This window comes from Nicotiana tabacum, chromosome 19, assembly GCF_000715075.1.
Source record: "Nicotiana tabacum cultivar K326 chromosome 19, ASM71507v2, whole genome shotgun sequence".
NCBI classification, from domain to species: Eukaryota; Viridiplantae; Streptophyta; class Magnoliopsida; order Solanales; family Solanaceae; genus Nicotiana; species Nicotiana tabacum.
The window spans coordinates 120041710-120060216 of NC_134098.1; positions in this window are offsets into that span (position 1 = coordinate 120041710).

An 18507-nucleotide genomic window follows, 5' to 3' on the forward strand; every position below is an offset into this window, starting at 1 on the left:
TACGCACCGACTCTCGTCACCTCGTGCGTGTGTAGGCCCCACAATTAGAAGCAAATAATAATTTTAAACACCTATGGGGTAAATTCCCTCTTATAAGGTTAGGCAAGAGACTTATCTCGTCTCAAAGCTCACTTTCTGGCCACAATTTCACTCTAAGGACCCAACTTGGTGCCTAACAATCCGAAGCTAGCCAAATATTATATAAATTAATCAATATACGCTTAAAAGTTAATAATTTAACTATTAGAGTAATTACCCAATCCAAATTGGAAGATTCCTAAAATTTACCCTCGGGCCCACGTGTCCGGATTCCGGTAATTTTCAAAGATATTTGTTACCCATAACCTCACGAACTCAAATATATAATTCTCACCCAATTCCATATTCATTTTCGTGGTTAAATCCCATTTTTATCAAAACCTAAGTTTTTCAACAAAAATGCTAAAATTTCTACAATTTTCATGTTAAGATCTACCCATAATCTAGGTATTAAACTCACATTGAGTAGAATACACTTACCTCAAGATGCTAGGTGAAAATCCCTCTTTAAAAAGCTCAAAAATCGGCCAATAAACGAGAGAAGTGAACAAAATGGCCAAAACCCCGATTTTTATTAAGTTACTACCCATGTCTGCCTTCTTCGCGATCGCGAACAAGCCCTTGCAATCGCGAAGGCAAAGCTCACGAACACAGAAAATGTCTTCTACGCGAACGCGATGCACTGAGCTGCCCACTCATCGCGAACGCGTGACTCCACTCACGAACGTGAAGGGCAATGGAGTTTCTTAGGCCTAGGCCCAGGCCTTCTACGTGAACGCGATGCGTCAACTGCGAACGCGAAGGCCTATGGTTACAAGCATCCGCAAACGCAACCCTATCTTCGAGAACGTGAAGAGAAAAAGCTTCCAGTCCCTAAATCCTTCATCGCGAACGCGAGGGTCCTTCCGCGTTCGCGAAGAAGGAAACCAAAACCAGCACACCAGCAGTTTTGGACTTAGCTCCGGGCGATCCAAGAATCACCCGAGCCCCCGAGACCCCGTCCAACAGCACCAACAAGTCCATTAACATAATACGGACCTGCTCAAACTCTCGAAACTCATAAAACTATATCAAAACTAAGAATCGCACCCCAAAACCAATATGAATCAAATTATGAACCTCAAGTTTTTAACTTGCTCCGAACGCACCGAATCATACTTAGACTACTCGGAATGACACCAAATTTTGCGTGCAAGTCTTAAATCACCATACAGAACTATTTCCAGGCTGGAAATCCCAAATGGACCTTGATAGCACCAAAACCTACTTCAAAACAAATTTAAAGAATTTGAAAACCTCTAATGCGCCAACTTTCAATATTAAGCTCTGAAACGCTCCTAGGTCGTCTGAAACCCGATCCAAACATACGCCCAAGTCTAAAATCATCATACGAACCTATTGGAATAGTCAAATCTTAGTTTCGAGGTCGTTTACTACAAATGTTGACTCAAGTCAAACTTAACCCTTTTAAGCCAATATTAAGGAACTAAGTGTTCCGATTTCAACCCAAACCCTTCCAAGCCCGAACTACCCTCTCTCCCCCGCTAGTCATAAAACAGTAAAACTACATACGAGAAGTCTTAATTAGGGGAACGGAGATTTAAAAAGCAAAACAACCGGTCGGGTCGTTACAACTTTACACCTTCTCCCCGATCAACAGAATTTCTTATCCGAACTTGATTTTCCCAGTCCAATAATAATAGATTCAAATCATCCTTTGACTAGGGATTCAAATAAAAGGTGACTTAGAATACCCAAAAATCAATTCCAAGTGGTGACTCTGTAAATAAAATAATCCCTACTCAAGTTTGTCACTTTAATTGGAAAAACTCTTTAACCACAATCCATAACACATACATATCTTTTGGGGGTAAAAAGGGGTGTGACATGAGTGTGTATGGATAGTGATTTGGAGGTCCAGAGGTGATTTTGGATTGAAATGACAAAAGTTGGAAAAATTATAGTTTAGAGAGTTAAGAAGTTTGGCTGAGAGTTGACTTTATGGTTGTCGGGCACAAATTTTGGTTTTGGAAGTTGGAATAGGTCTGTTGGATCATTTATGACTTGTGTGCAGAATTTGAGGTCAATCGAAGTTGATTTGATAGATTTCGGCATCGACTGTAGAAGTTAGAAGTTCATAAGCTCATTAGGTTTGAATTGGGGTGTAATTCATGTTTTTAATATTGTTTGATGTGATTTGATGCCTCGACTAAGTTTGTATCGTGTTTTAGGACTTGGTGGTATGTTTGGTTGATGTTCCGGGGGCCTCAGGTGTGATTCAGATCATGTTCGGCGCATTTTGGAACTTGTAAGATTACTGATTTTGCTGGTGCTGGTGCTGGTGTCCTCGTACGCTATCGCGAGAGGAGGATCACAATCGCGAAGTGTTGTTGGGGAAGCTATGATTTTTGTTCTATGCATTCGCGAAGAAGTGTCTGTGATTGCGTACGTTGGAGAGGCAGTGAATCGCGAACACGTGGGTAAGGTCGCGTTCGTGAAGAAGAAAAGAGGAGGCTAGGTTCATGTGAATTTGTTATTCGCGATCGCGTGATGATGTTTGCGATCGCGTATGTCTGGGAAATCAGTGCATTGTGTTTGCACGTGGGATGTCGTGTTCGCATAGAGTAAATTAGGCAGCCTGTGAATTTGTGCTTCGTAATCGCGAAGCATTTCCCGTGATCACGAAGAAGAAGCATCTGGGCAGAATAAAAGAATTCAAAATGAGGGTTTGAGTCATATTTTATAATTTGATTTTGGGAGCTCGGATTGAGGTGATTCTTGGAGAGATTTTCAAGGGAGTGATTGGGATATATGATTCTGACTCGCATTTTGTTAAATTACATGTATATCATTGTTTTCATCATTTAATTAGTGTTTTGGGTTAAAAATTGGGAAAATTTATAGAAACTTCCTAGGCTTTAATTTGGGGATTTGAAGACCGAGTTGTGATCGGATTTGAGTAATTTTGGTATGGTTGGACTCGTGGTTGAATGAGTGTTCGGATTTTATAATTTTTGTTAGATTCTGAAATGTGGGCCTGGGGTTGACTTTTTGACTTTTGTTTAAGAACTTAGTTTTATTAATATGGAATTGATTCATATAGCTTGTGTTGAATGTATCGAGTTGTTTGTGACTAGATTCGAGTCTTTCGGAGGTCGATTCGCGAAGCAAGGGTTTATTGGAGTAGAGATTTTGCATGGTTTGAGGTAAGTAACACTTCTAAACCTAGTTATGAGGGTATGAATCCCTAAATTTACGTGTTATGTGATTGGTGTTGAGGTGTTGCACATGTTAGGTAACGGGCGTGTGGGTGTGCACCGTAGGAATTGTGACACGGTCGAGTCCGTGGAACTGTGTAGTCAAATAATTGACATATAGAGATAGAGATGTACCCCATTACAGTCATTCATGGCATATTTTATCTGTTTGAGCTTACAGTGTTGAACTTGAAAGCATGTCTACATTTCTGTACTGTTATCCCTGTATTTGGACTATACTTGTTGAGCTCGTCACTACTTTCAGCCCAAAGATTAGTTTTGTTACTTATTGGGTACATTGGTTGATGTACTCATATTACATTCAGCACTTCGTGTGCAGATCCAGGTATTTTTGGGCACGGTGGTTGCTGATTTTGGAGTCGTTACCACTTCGGAGATTCTCGACGTAGCTGCTTTGACGTCCACAGTCCTTGACTCTCCTCCTCTATATTTTAGTTTTACTTATACTATTCTACCTTCCTAGATGGTGTTTCATACTATCTTATTGTATAGATGCTCATATACTTAGTGACACCCGGATTTTGGGGAAATTCTGCATTGAATTGCGGTGTTTTCATCTAGTTTTTATGAGATTTTATTTACTTAAACCTATTTAAGTATATTTTGAATTAAAGATGTCTGTATTTGTGAGATGTCGGCTTGCTTAGAAACGTGATAGGCGTCATTATGGCACATGTGATTTGGAATCGTGACACCAATCCTTCCGCAGGTGCGATGACACTAGACCTGAAGCATTTCAACATATCTCCTAAGTCAAATTTCGATTTGATAACCATCTGAAATCCACCCGAGGCCCCCTAAACCTCAACCAAATATACCAACAAGTCCTAAAACACGATACGAACTTAGTCGAGGCCTAAAATCACATCAAACAACATCAAAAACACGAATCGCACCCTAATTCACACCTAATAAATCTATTTAATTTCCAACTTCTACAATCGATGCCGAAATATATCAAATCAACTTCGATTGACCTCAAATTTTTCACACAAGTCATAAATGACACAACAGACCTATTCCAACTTCTAAAACCAAAATTCGAGGCCGATAACCACAAAGTCAATTCTCAGTCAAACTTCTTAATTCTCCCAACTTCAACTTTCCCAACTTTCGCCAATTTGAGCCAAAATCATCTATGGACCTCCAAATAAATATCTGGACACACTCCTAAGTCGAAATTCACTATACGGAGCTATTGAAACCATCAAAACTCCATTTTGGAGTCATTTACATATAAGTCAACATTCGGTCAACTCTTTCAACTTGCTTCCAACCTTGGGACTAAGTGTCCCAACTCATTCTGAAACAATCCCGAAACCAAAACGACCACCCCGGCGAGTCACATAACAACAAATGAGCACAGAATAAGAAATAAATGGGGGAACGGGGCTATAATACTCAAAACAACCGACCAGGTCATTACAACAACACAATACAATACATTATAAAATGATGGATAACAACCATCCAAACAAGCTGTAAAGGTGTCACGGCCCAAACCGGAGGGCCACGACTGGCACCTGGTCCCTACTCAACCGAGTGCCACATACATTATCCTTCTTTACTATAAGACTCGTCATGGGCCATTATAGGCCACATCGATATACATATATATAAAAGTAATGACATTAGAACTTAACTCGCGTAAACCAACTCATAAATAATTTACACAGATATATGGGGACCGGCAAGGGCACGCCGTCATGATAGCCTAACATGACATAACTAAAACTATACACAGGATACTGTCTGCAAAGCCTCTATGGAAACATGAACATAGTCGATTAGTCGGGACAGGGCCCCCGGCATTCCCATAAACCAAAATAATATATACAAAACCCTAACACAGCAATACTCTAGGAAGAAGTGGAGCTCACCAACCAAAAGCTAATATCCGGAGGTAGCCTACAGTGGAGGGTCCTTGCCTCGTCTATCTACACATGTGTGGCATAAAACACAGCGTCTCCCGGAAAAGGGACATCAGTACGAAGAATGTACTGAGTATGTAAGGAATGAATGAATCATAACAATAAGATACTATCACTGAGAGGGATAAGAGTCAACCTGTAATCCGACTTGCCGCTAAGGTCCATAACATGTATAATAAGTTCAATCTTATGTGTGTGTGTGTCTATATATATATATATATATATATATATATATATATATATATATATATATATATATATATATATTTATATATATATATATAGTCCTGACTACATCATTATCGTGACGTTAATTGCCCAATTGATTAGTGGTAACTGCCCGACCAGCCGTAGCATGGTGGTAATTGTATGACAGCCCGACCGGCCGTAGAACGATGGTAAATGCATGACTTTCCGACCGGCCATAGCACAGTGGTAAATGCATTACCCGACCGGTCGTAGCACAGTGATAAATGCATGACTGCCCGACCGGTCGTAGCTCGGTGGTACATGCATGACTGCCTGACCGACCATAGCTCGGTGGTAAATGAAGATCCATGACTGCCCGACCGGCCGTAGCTCGGTGATAAATAAAGATGCATGACTGTCCAACCGGCCGTAGCTCGGTGGTAAATGAAGATGCATGACTGCTCAACCGGCTGGAATAACATTACGTTTACGTTTCGTTGCTTGAATCATGCCAAATGAAGAAAGGGTTAGCGTTAACATACCTGAGCCGATTTTCTTGACAATCCTTCCAACACACGTCAATTGCGATAAAACACGTAACGACGAGATTGAAGTTGGGAAAAATTCATATGATGTCCTTGAGAAAGATTATGCTTTGCTTTCATGATATTAGGAGCTCATATTGCTGAAAATCATCTCAAATTAATGTTCCTTGCTGCTACACTATGTTGAACCTATCTATTTTTCAATTTCATTCTCAAATAAAGTGAAACAAGAGACATAATTGTAACTTTTTTTCCATTTACACATGTCCTCCTTAGCATCTCTCTTGAGACATTAAGTTTAATAGTGCCACCACCACTTATGGGTGTAGATTAGTCACTAATGTTGTTGCCACCATGTGACATGTGGAATGTTATCCCCTACACCATTTATTAAATAATTCAATTTAATTTGTCTTCCATTATAATTTTCCATTTAGCCAATTATGCACATAATTAATTTCTTGATCTCAATTCACTTAAATAATAATTATCTTATACACACTTCATAAACTCAGTATCACTATGGTGTGGCATGATTCTAGTCCATAGCCTCCTTATACACACCAAAAATTATTCTTAATCACCATCATCACGCTTTTAAGTCCTACATCATTTCGGGACTTTATCTTTTTATATATTGTGCTCTTTATTTGCATACTTGATGTCACGACCCAAAACCTAACTCATCGTGATGGCGCCTATCGTGGTGCTAGGCAAGCTGACCTTTCCAAAACACTTTCAAAATTTAACAGGAATGAATTAAGCCATTTAAAATAACCAGAGTTTTTCATAAAATGGGGGTAAAACCCAATCAAAACATAAGTGCAGAAAACTAGCCTAACATCGAGGTGTCACTAAGTCACGAGCATCAAACAATCAATCTAGAAAATAGAGTCTACTACAATCTGTGCCAAATGCCAGTACAAGAGAGAAACGATAATAAGAAAGGAGAAACAAGGGTTGCGGACGCCGGCAACTACCTCGTAAGTCTCCGATAGTCAGCTCGCGCACGAACTTAGCGACCGCCAGAATCGTACACACCTGGATCTGCACATGAAGTGCAAGGTGTAGCATGAGTACAACCAAGTCAGCAAGTAACAGAATTAAATAAGGAACCGAGAAGTAGTGACGAGCTATAAAAATTCAGTTTTTTCAAAAGTTTTCAGTAAAGAGTGAACAAGCTTTCAAATCTGGTGGTGCAAGTCAAATCAGTTCGAGGTCAAGTAAAACAGATATGAATCTTCCAGAAATTTTACCACAACAACAAATAACAACTAAGTGCAATAATAAATAAAAGCAAGTACAACCTCTCAAGGCAGCAGTCACTCAACTCATCTCAACAGCTCATACTCTAGGCTCTCACCCCTCAATACACACTCTCAATAGGTACCTCCGCTCACTGGGGGTGTGCAGACTCCGGAGGAGCTCCTTTCAGCCCAAGCGCTATATCGATGCGGCGTGCAGCCCGACCCAATCATATAAGTAACCATGAGGCTCGTTGCGGCATGCAACCATATCCACAATCCATAAATAGCCATAAGGCTTGTTGCGGCGTGCAACCCGATCCTTATAACCTCACATAGCTCACAGCTCGGCACTCAGGCCCCATCTCAGTCACTAACCTCTCCAGCCCCTTGGGCTCACAGAATATAATCATAATCAGCCCAAACAGAGAATACAACAAGTATCAACAAGAACTGAGAGAGAACAGAGATGTAACACAGAAGTAAGACTATGACTGAGTACAAGACAACAATTAGCAGTCAATTCAACAAGTATACGACCATTGCAGGTCCTAACAGTGATATCATATGGCCTAGGCATGGTTTCTAACAAGAAAGGTAGTCAATTGCTCAAAGATAAGGAAAAACAAGTAATAATAATGGCTATTCGACTTTAAAGTCTCATAGGACGGACCAAGTCATAAGCCCTCGCGGTGCACGCTTACACGCCCGTCACCTAGCATGTGCGTCACCTCCAAACACTTACATCATACAAATTCTCGGGGTTTCATACCCTCAAAACCATATTTAAGACTGTTACTTACCTTAAACCGAGCAAATCTCTACTCCGAAATGCCTTTCCCTCTCAAATCGGTCTCCAAACGTCCCGAATCTAGCCACAAGTAGAACAATATAATCAATATACGCTAAAGGGATCAATTCCACAAGAAAAGTACTAAATTATAGCCAAAAATCCGAAATTGGCCCGAACCCAACTCCCGGGCCCACGTCTCGAAATCCAACAAAAGTCACAAAACCTGAAAGCCCGTTCACTCACGAGTCTAACCATACCAAATGTACTCAAATCTGATAACAAAATCCCATTCAAAACCTCAAAATTCTAAATCAAGAGTTCTTCCTCTTTTTCCCCAAATTTCTCACCCCAAATCACAAATTAAATGATACAATTAAAGATGAAATCATGGGATTTAACCAAAACCAAGTAAGAATCACTTACCCCAATCAATTCCACGAAACTCCCTTCAAGAATCGCCCAATTCCGTGTTCTCTGGCTCAAAATATGCAAAATGGGTTCAAACCCTCGTTTTTGAAATCAATACTGCCTGCCCAGATATCCTTTCGCGATCGCGGAACATTCCTCACGATTGCGAAGCACAACTATGATGCCCTACATTTTTACCCTACGCGATCGCGGAATCACACACACAATCGCGGATCACTGCCTCTCATACCTATGCGATCGCATCCTGCCTCACGCGATCGCATAGAGCATTGGCCACACCTCCCCTCCTGCTCAAATCCTTCTACACGAACGCGACCTTAGCCACGCATTCATGAAGCACATATTCACACACATACGCGATTGCGTTCCTAACTCTACGATCTCATAGAACAAACTCACCTCTGCCCCAAATAAGCCTACGCGATCACGAATGAATACATGCGATCGTGTACAAGGAAACCAGAACCTGCTGAAACTAGAACTTCAGCTATCAAGCCAAGTCCAAAAATGATCCATTAAGCATCTGAAACTCACCCGAGGTTCCCGGGACCTCAACCAAATATACCAATCAATCCTAAAACACCATACGAATTTAGTTGAGCCTTCGAATCACTCAAAACAACATCAAAACACCAATTACACCCGGATTCAAGCCTAAAGAACTTCTAAACTTTTAAATTCCACAAACGACGCCGAAACCTACCAAACCACGTCCGATTGACCTCAAATTTTTCCCACAAGTAATATTCAACATTACAGACCTATTCCAACTTCCTGAATCGATATCCGACCCCGATATCAAAAAGTCAACCCCCCGGATAAACTTCCCAAAATTCGAGTTTCGCCATTTCAAGCCTAAATTAGCTACAGACCTAAAATTTATAGTGCGGACACGCTCCTAAGTCCAAAATCACCCAATGGAGCTAACGGAACAACAAAACCCCATTCTGGAGTCATCTTCATACACTTCCGACTACGGTCAAATCCTAAGACTTAAGCTTCCATTTTAGGGACTAAGTGTCCCAAAATACTCTGAAATAAAAAACAAGACCTCCCAACAAGTCACATAAGCAGAAACAGATACGGGAAGAAACAGTAAATAGGGGATCGGGGCTAATACACTCAAAAGGACCGGTTGGGTCGTTACATCCCCCCATCTTAAAACAATCGTTCGTCCTCGAATGAGCATAGAGACATACCTGAAGTGGTAAAAAGATGAGGATAACGGCTGCACATATCATGCTCGGTCTCCCAAGTCGACTCCTTGACCGGCTGACCTCTCTACTGCACCTTCATTGAAGCTATATCCTTTGACCTCAACTTCCGAACCTGCCACTCCAAAATGGCCACTGGCTCCACATCATAAGTCATATCACCATCCAACTGAACCGTGCTGAGATCCAAAACATATGACGGATCGCCGATATACTTTCGGAGCATAAAAACATGAAATACTGGATGCACACTCGACAAGCTAGGTGGCAAGGCAAGCATGTAAGACACCTCTCTGATCCTCTGAAGTACCTTAAAAGGCCCAATGAACTGAGGGCTCAAATTGCCTCTCTTCCCAAACCTCATAACACCCTTCATGGGTGATACCTTCAGCAGAACTTTCTCCCCAACCATGAAAGACACATTACGGACCTTCCTGTCAGCATAGCTCTTCTACCTAGACTGCACTGTGCGAAGCCGCTCCTGAATCAATTTAACCTTGTCTAATGCATCCTGGACCAAGTCTGTACCCAAGAGCCTAGCCTCGCCCGACTCAAACCATCCCACCGGAGATCTACACCGCCTCCCATATAAAGCCTCGTATGGAGCCATCTTAATGCTCGACTGATAACTGTTGTTATATGCAAACTCCGCGAGCGGCAGAAACTGGTCCCATGAATCCCCAAAATCAATGACACAAGCGCGTAACATGTCCTCCAATATATGGATAGTGCGCTTGGACTGTCCGTCCATCTGAGGGTGAAAGGTTGTGCTCAACTCAACCTGAGTACCCAACTCTCACTGCACGTCCCTCCAAAACTTTGATGTAAACTGTGTGCCTCTATCTGAAATGATGGAAACTGGGACACCATGAAGGCGAACAATCTCTCTGATGTAAATCTCAGCCAACCACTCTGAAGAATAAGTAGTACCAACTGGAATGAAGTGCGCGGACTTGTTCAGCTGATCCACAATCACCCAAATAGCATCAAACTTCCTCGAAGTCCGTGGGATCCCAACTACGAAATCCATGGTGATCCGCTCCCACTTCCACTCTGGGATCTCTAACCTATGAAGCAAGCCAACCGGTCTCTGATGCTCATACTTAACCTGCTGATAGTTGAGACACTGAGCCACAAACCCAACTATATCCTTCATCATCCTCCTCCGCCAATAGTGTTGTCTCACATCCTGGTACATCTTTGCGGCACCTGGATGAATGGAGTGCCGCGATTTGTGAGCCTCCTTAAGAATCAACTCCCGAAGCTAATCCACATTGGGCACATATATCCGTCCCCGCATCCTCAACACGCCATCATCACCAATAGTCACATCTCTAGCATTACCTCGCTGAACCTTGTCCTAGAGGACGAGCAGATGGGGGGTCATCATACTGACGCTCCCTGATACTATCATAAAGAGAAGACCTAGAGACCACACAGGCCAATGCTCGACTTGGCTCCAAAATATCCAATCTGACAAGCTGGCTAGCTAAGGCCTAAACATTGAATACCAAGGGTCTCTCTGCTGCTAAAAGATACACTAAACTCCCCAAACTCTCCGCCCGGCGACTCAAGGCATCGGCCACCACATTGGCCTTCCCGGGATGGTACAAAATGGTGATATCATAGTCCTTAAGAACCTGCAACCACCTCCGCTGATGCAAGTTAAGATCCTTATGTTTGAACAAATGCTGCAAACTCCGATAAACAGTGTAAATCTCACAATGGACCCCGTACAAATAGTGTCGCCAAATCTTTAAGGCGTGAACAATACTGCTAACTCAAGGTCATGGACAGGATAGTTCTTCTCATGGGTCTTCAACTGGCGCAAAACATAAAAAATACTCTACCCTCCTACATCAGAACACACCCAATACCTATCCGCGAGGCATCACAATACACTGTGTAGGAACCAGAAGCTGATGGTAGAACTAGAACCGGAGCCATGGTCAAGGCAGTCTTGAGCTTCTGAAAGCTCTCCTCGCACTCATCCGACCACCTAAATGGGGCACCTTTTTGGGTCAATCTGGTCAAGGGCCATACAATAGATGAAAAACCCTCCACAAAACGACGGTAATAGCCCGCCAAACCAAGAAAGCTCCTAATCTTCGTGGCTGAGGACGGTCTGGGTCAACTCTGCACAACCTCTATCTTCTTCGGATCCACCTGAATACCCTCACTGGACATCACGTGCCCCAAGAACGCCACTGAACTGAGCCAAAAATCACACTTGGGGAACTTTACATAAAGTTTCTCCTCCCTCAATCGCTGTAACACAATCCTCAGACAGTGGCATGCTCCTCCTGGCTATGAGAGTACACCAGGATATCATCAATGAATACAATGACGAACGAGTCCAAATAAGGCTGAAACGCACTGTTCATCAAATGCATGAACGTTGCTGGGGTGTTGGTCAGCCCAAAAGACATCATAAGGAACTCAGAATGATCATATCGGGTCTTGAAAACTATATTAAGAATATCTGAGTCTCGAATCTTCAGCTGGTGATACCTAACCTCAAATCAATCTTGGAGAACACCATCGCTCCTTGAAGCTGGTCAAACAAATCATCAATACGTGGCAAAGGATACTTGTTCTTCATTGTGACCTTGTTCAACTGTCTATAATCAATGCACATTCTCATAGTACCATCCTTCTTCTTCACAAATAGAACTGGTGCACCCCAGGGTGACACTCGAGGCCGAATAAACCCCTTATCAAAGAGTTCCTAAAGATGCTCCTTCAATTCCTTCAACTCAGCCGGTGCTATACGGTACGGTGGAATAAAAATGGGCTGAGTGCCCAGCACCAAATCAATACCGAAATCAATATCCATGTCGGGCGGCATGCCCAACAGGTCAACGGGAAACACATCCGGGAAATCTCGCACCACCGGAACAGAATCAATAGCAGGGGCCTCGACACTAACATCCCTCACAAAGGCCAGATAAGATAGACAACCTTTCCCAACCATCCGCTGAGCTTTCAAGTATGAAATCACTCTATTGGGAACATAGTCTATTGACCGCTCCACTCAATCCTCGACAATCCCGGCATCACCAACATCACGGTCTTAACGTGATAATCTACAACATCATGACATGGAGACAACCAATCCATACCCAAAATCACGTCAAAATCGACCATACAGAGCAGCAAAAGATCCACTCTAGTCTCCAGACCCCCAATGATCACCACATATGACTGATATACGCGGTCCACAATAATAGTATCACACACAGGAGTAGATACTTGAACAGATCAAACTAAAGACTCACGGGGCATATCCAAAAAATGAGAATACAAGGAAACATATGAATAAGTGGAACTAGGGTCAAATAATACAGAGGCATCTCTGTGGAAAACTGAGACAATACCTTTAATCACAGCATCCGAAGCAATGGCATATGGTCTAGAATGAAGAGCATAGAAACGGGCCTGGCCACCCCCTAATCGGCCTCCCTCTCTCAGGCGACCTCTAGCTGCCTGGGCTCTACCTCGAGCTGGCTGAGTGGGTGGTGAAGAAACTGGTGTTGATGTCATAGACTGGCTTCTTGGGGACTGAAGGGAGCCTCGAGTACCGCGATAACTGGCAGAAGGACCTGGCATAGGCATACCCTGACCTGATGGAGCACGAGATGAACTCTAAGCTGGGAGAGCACTGAGAGATGAGTGGCCCTGTTGATAACCGTGTGAACCATGGCCAGATGATGTATCACGGTGAACTGGGTGAGCCGTCTGAGCATGTCTGAAAAAACGACCCCTACCGTGTTGGAACTTCCCCCAGAAGGGACACCACTAAATCCACCCTGTCCACGAGGCCTTTTGGCCTCTCTCTCAACCCGCTCCTAGCTGCGAACCATCTCAATATGACGAGCAATGTCGACAACCTCATCAAAAGTAGCACCAGACACTGTATCTCTCTCTGGTCATAAGTAATCGCAATTGAAAAGTGAGGCCATCTATAAACCTTCTGATCCTCTCCCTGTCTGTGGGAACCAACCAGATAGCATGACGGGCCAACTCCGAGAATCGTATCTCATACTGCATCACAGACATATCACCCTAACGAAGTTACTCGAACTGCATGTGTAGCTCCTCTCTGTGGGACTGTGGCACGAACTTCTCCAGGAATAGATCGGAGAACTGCTGCCACGTAAGGGGTGTTGCGCCAACCGGTCTACGCCTCTCGTAATCCTCCCACCAGCGGAAGGCATCCCCAGAGAACTGAAAAGTAGTGAACGATACCCCACTGGCCTCTAGAATACATGTTGTACGGAGTATCCTCTGACATCTGTCCAAGAAACCCTATGCATCCTCTCCCTCTGCACCACTGAAAGATGGAGGCTGGAGTCTCCCAAACCTCTCCAATCTACGCTGCTCATCCTCAGGCTTAGCAGGAACCACATAGTCCTGAGCAGATGTAATCGGCTGGGCTGGTGGTGCCCCCGGTGTCTGGAATCACTGTACCACCTGCTCTGGTGTGCGGGCAGCGGGAGTCTGAGCACCTCCCCCGGCCTAAGAAGTGGATGCTGTGGCCGGAACAGAGACCGCCTGAGCAAGACTGGTACACGCGGTCAGAATCTGAGCTAAGGCCTCCTGAAGGCGTGGAATCACGATAGGCACAAGTGGTGCCTGAGCTGGTGCATCAACAACTGAAATTTGATCCTGATCTGGGGCAACTGGTGGATCTGCAGGTACTGCCCCAGCTGTTGTGCGGACTGCACCTCTTCCCTTACCACGGCCTCTACCGCGGCCTTGGCCTCTCGGGGCCATGGCTGGTGATACTGGTGGCTGCCCATCCTGCCCAGTAGTACGAGTCCTTACCATCTGTGAGAGAATGAAACAATAAATGTTTAGTTACTAGAATCAACAGATTTGCACGACAAGAATTCAATAATGTGAAGTTTCCTAAGGGTTCGGCAGCCTCTCGAAGATAAGTACGGATGTCTCCATACCGATCTGCAAGACTCTACTAAACCTGCTCATGACTCATGAGACCTATGTAACCTAGGCTCTGATACCAACTTGTCACGACCCAAAACCTAACCCGTCGTGATGGCGCCTATCGTGCTACTAGGCAAGCCGACCTTTCCAAAACACTTTCAAAATTTAACAGGAATGAATAAAAACATTTAAAATAACATGAGTTTTTCATAAAATAGGGGTAAAACCCAATTAAAATATAAGTGCGGAAAAATAGCCCGACATCGGGGTGTCACTAAGTCATGAGCATCTAACAGTTAATCTAGAAAACAGAGTCTACTACAGTATGTGTCAAATGTCAATACAAGAGAGAAAAGATAATAAGGAAGGAGAAACAAGGACTGCGGACGTCGGCAGCTACCTCGTAAGTCTCTGATAGTAAGCTCGCGCACGAACTCAGCGACCGCCAGAACCGTACACACCTGGATCTGCACATGAAGTGCAAGGTGTAGCATGAGTACAACCAAGTCAGCAAGTAATAGAATTAAATAAGGTACTGAGAAGCAGTGATGAGCTATAAAAATACAGTTCATTTCAAAAGTTTTCAGTAAAGAGTGAACATGCTTTCAAATCCGGTGGTGTAAATCAAATCAGTTCGAGCTCAAGTAAAACAGATATGAATCTTACAGAAATTTCACCACAACAACAGATAACAACTAAGTGCAATAATAAATAAAAGCAAGTACAGCCTCTCAAGGCAGCAGTCACTCAACTCATCTTAACAGCTCATACTCTCAGCTCTCAGCCCTCAATACATACTCTCAATAGGTACCTGCATTTATTGGGGATGTGCAGACTCCGGAGGGGCTCCTTTCAGCCCAAGCGCTATATCGTTACGGCGTGCAGCCCGACCCAATCATAGAAGTAGCCATAAGGCTCGTAGCGGCGTGCAACCCGATCCACAATCCATAAATAGCCATAAGGCTCGTTGCGGCGTACAACCCGATCCATATAACCTCACATAGCTCGCCACTCAGGCCCAATCTCAGTCACTAATCTCTCCATCCCCTCAGACTCACAGAATATCATCATGATCAGCCCAAACAGAAAATACAACAAGTATCAACAAAAACTGAGAGGGAAGAGAGATGTAACACACAAGTAAGACTGTGACTGAGTACAAGACATCAATTAGCAGTCAATTCAATAACTATACGACCGATGCGGGTCTCAACAGTGGTATCATATGGCCTAAGCATGGTTTCTAACATGAAAGGCAGTCAACTGCTCAAAGACAAGGAAAAACAAGTAATAACAATGGCTATTCGACTTTAAAGTCTCACGGGACGGACCAAGTCATAATCCCTTGTGGTGCACGCTCACACGCCCGTCATCTAGTATGTGCGTCACCTCCAAACACTCACATCGTATCAATTCTCGGGGTTCCATACCCTCAAAACCAGATTTAAGACTCTTACTTACCTCAAACCGAACAAATCTCTGCTCTGAAATGCCTTTTCCTCTCAAATCGGTCTCCAAACATCCCGAATCTAGACACAAGTAGAACAATACAATCAATATAGGCTGAAACGATCAATTCCACAAGAAAAGTACTAAATTATAGCCAAAAAATCCAAAATTGGCTAGAACCCGGCTCCCAGGCTCACGTCTCGAAATCCAAAAAAAAGTCACAAAACCCGAAAGCCCATTCATTCACGTGTCTAACCATACCAAATGTACTCAAATCCGATAATAAAATCACATGCAAATCATCAAAATCCCAACTCAAGAGTTCTTCCTCTTTTTCCCCAATTTCTCACCCCAAATCACAAATTAGATGATAAAATTAAAGATAAAATCATGTGATTTAACCAAAACCAAGTAAGAATCATTTACCCCAATCAACTCCACGAAAATCCCTTCAAGAATCGCACAATTCCGTGTTCTCTGGCTCAAAATATGTAAAATGGGTTCAAATCCTCGTTTTTGAAATTAATACTGCCTATCCAGATATCCTTTTGCGATCGCGGAACATTCCTCGCGATCGCGAAGCACAACTATGATGCCCCACATTTTTACCCTACGCGATCGCGAAATCACCCACGCAATCGCGGATCACTGCCTCTCATACCTACGCGATCGCATCCTGCCTCACGCGATCGCATAGAGCATTGGCCACACCTCCCCTCCTGCTCAAATCTTTCTACGCGAACGCGATCTTAGCCATGCGTTCGCGAAGCACATCTTCGCACACATATGCGATCGCGTTCCTAACTCTACGATCGCATAGAACAAGCTCACATCTGCCCCAAATTAGCTTACGCGATCGCGAATGAATACTGGCGATCGCGAACAAGGAAACCAGAACCTGCTGAAACCAGAATTTCAGCTATCAAGCCAAGTCCAAAAATGATCCGTTAAGCATCTAAAACTCACCCGAGGTTCCCGGGACCTCAACCAAATATACCAATCAATCCTAAAATACCATACGAATTTAGTCGAGCCTTCGAATCACTCAAAACAACATCAAAACACCAATTACACCCTGATTCAAGCCTAAAGAACTTCTAAACTTTCAAATTTCACAAACGACGCCGAAACCTACAAACCACGTTCGATTGACCTCAAAATTTGCGCACAAGTCAAATTCGACTTTCGCCATTTCAAGCCTAAATTAGCTACAAACCTCAAATTCACAGTCCGGACACGCTCCTAAGTCCAAAACTACCCAACAGAGCTAACGGAACCGACGGAACTCCTTTCTGGAGTCGTCTTCACACACTTCCGACTACAATCAAAATTCTAAGACTTAAGCTTCCGTTTTAGGGACTAAGTGTCCCAAAACACTTCGAAATCAAAAACAAGGCCTCCCGGCAAGTCACATAAGAAGAAACAGATACGGAAAAAACAGTAAATAGAGGGTCGGGGCTAATACACTCAAAACGACCGGCCGGGTCGTTACACTTGAATATGACCAGAATTCTTCGTGGTTCGGGTCTACTTACATACGTCGAGCGGCTCAAGCCATAGCCCGAAAGCACGGGGTATTTACATTGATGAAACTTATTTTCTTTGATTTGTTGACCTCTAATCCTTACGACACTTTCTCAACATTTTTTAAACTTAGCATAATCACTTATAACCTCAAAAATAATCGTGTCCTTGAACTTATGTCCATTAACTTACGACAAATCAAACATACAAAAGTACGGGAGGTAACAAAAGGCAAGCTGGCCTGATTTCCTTGAATTATCACGCTATATAACATTTTAAAAGCATTGCATGGCACACGTTCAAAAAGTCAACTCTTCTAAAAAAAACATTCCTGGTGTTAATTGGTATTATGAATCATTAAAATATTAAAATATCGTCGGATATGGCTTCCACGACATCAATTAGCTCACTATCCCCAGCCTTCATAACACAATGTTCACGTATTCTTGTTTTTTTTTTTCAAAATATAAAAAGAAGTTAAGGATAATGTTGTTTTGGGTACGTAGACTTCACATCACAAAAGACACAACGTTACACGCCTGACGCCATCACGTCGAGAATGAACATTCCATCTACCGAATGGAAAAAAAGAAAAAGAAAAAGAAAAAAAGCACTCCATCCTTTTTCACATGTTATAATATTTTTTAAACGCTCTAATAGATTGAAAGTTTAATATCCATGTGAGACAAGAACAGAACGTTGTGAAGTGGCTAATATGAAAATTAAAGCAATCATTTCTCCAGTTAACTACAGATCGGAAAATATTAAAAAGAAATAAAGAAAGGTTAAAAAAAATATTACTTCTCTTGTTTGAGGTTTTCTAAGTTAACGTTTTCTAAGTTAACGTTTTAACTTTTAACCACTAAAACTAAAACGGAAAAAAAAAATTAAAAAAAAAGGAAGCTTTATGTTAAATACTGAGCAA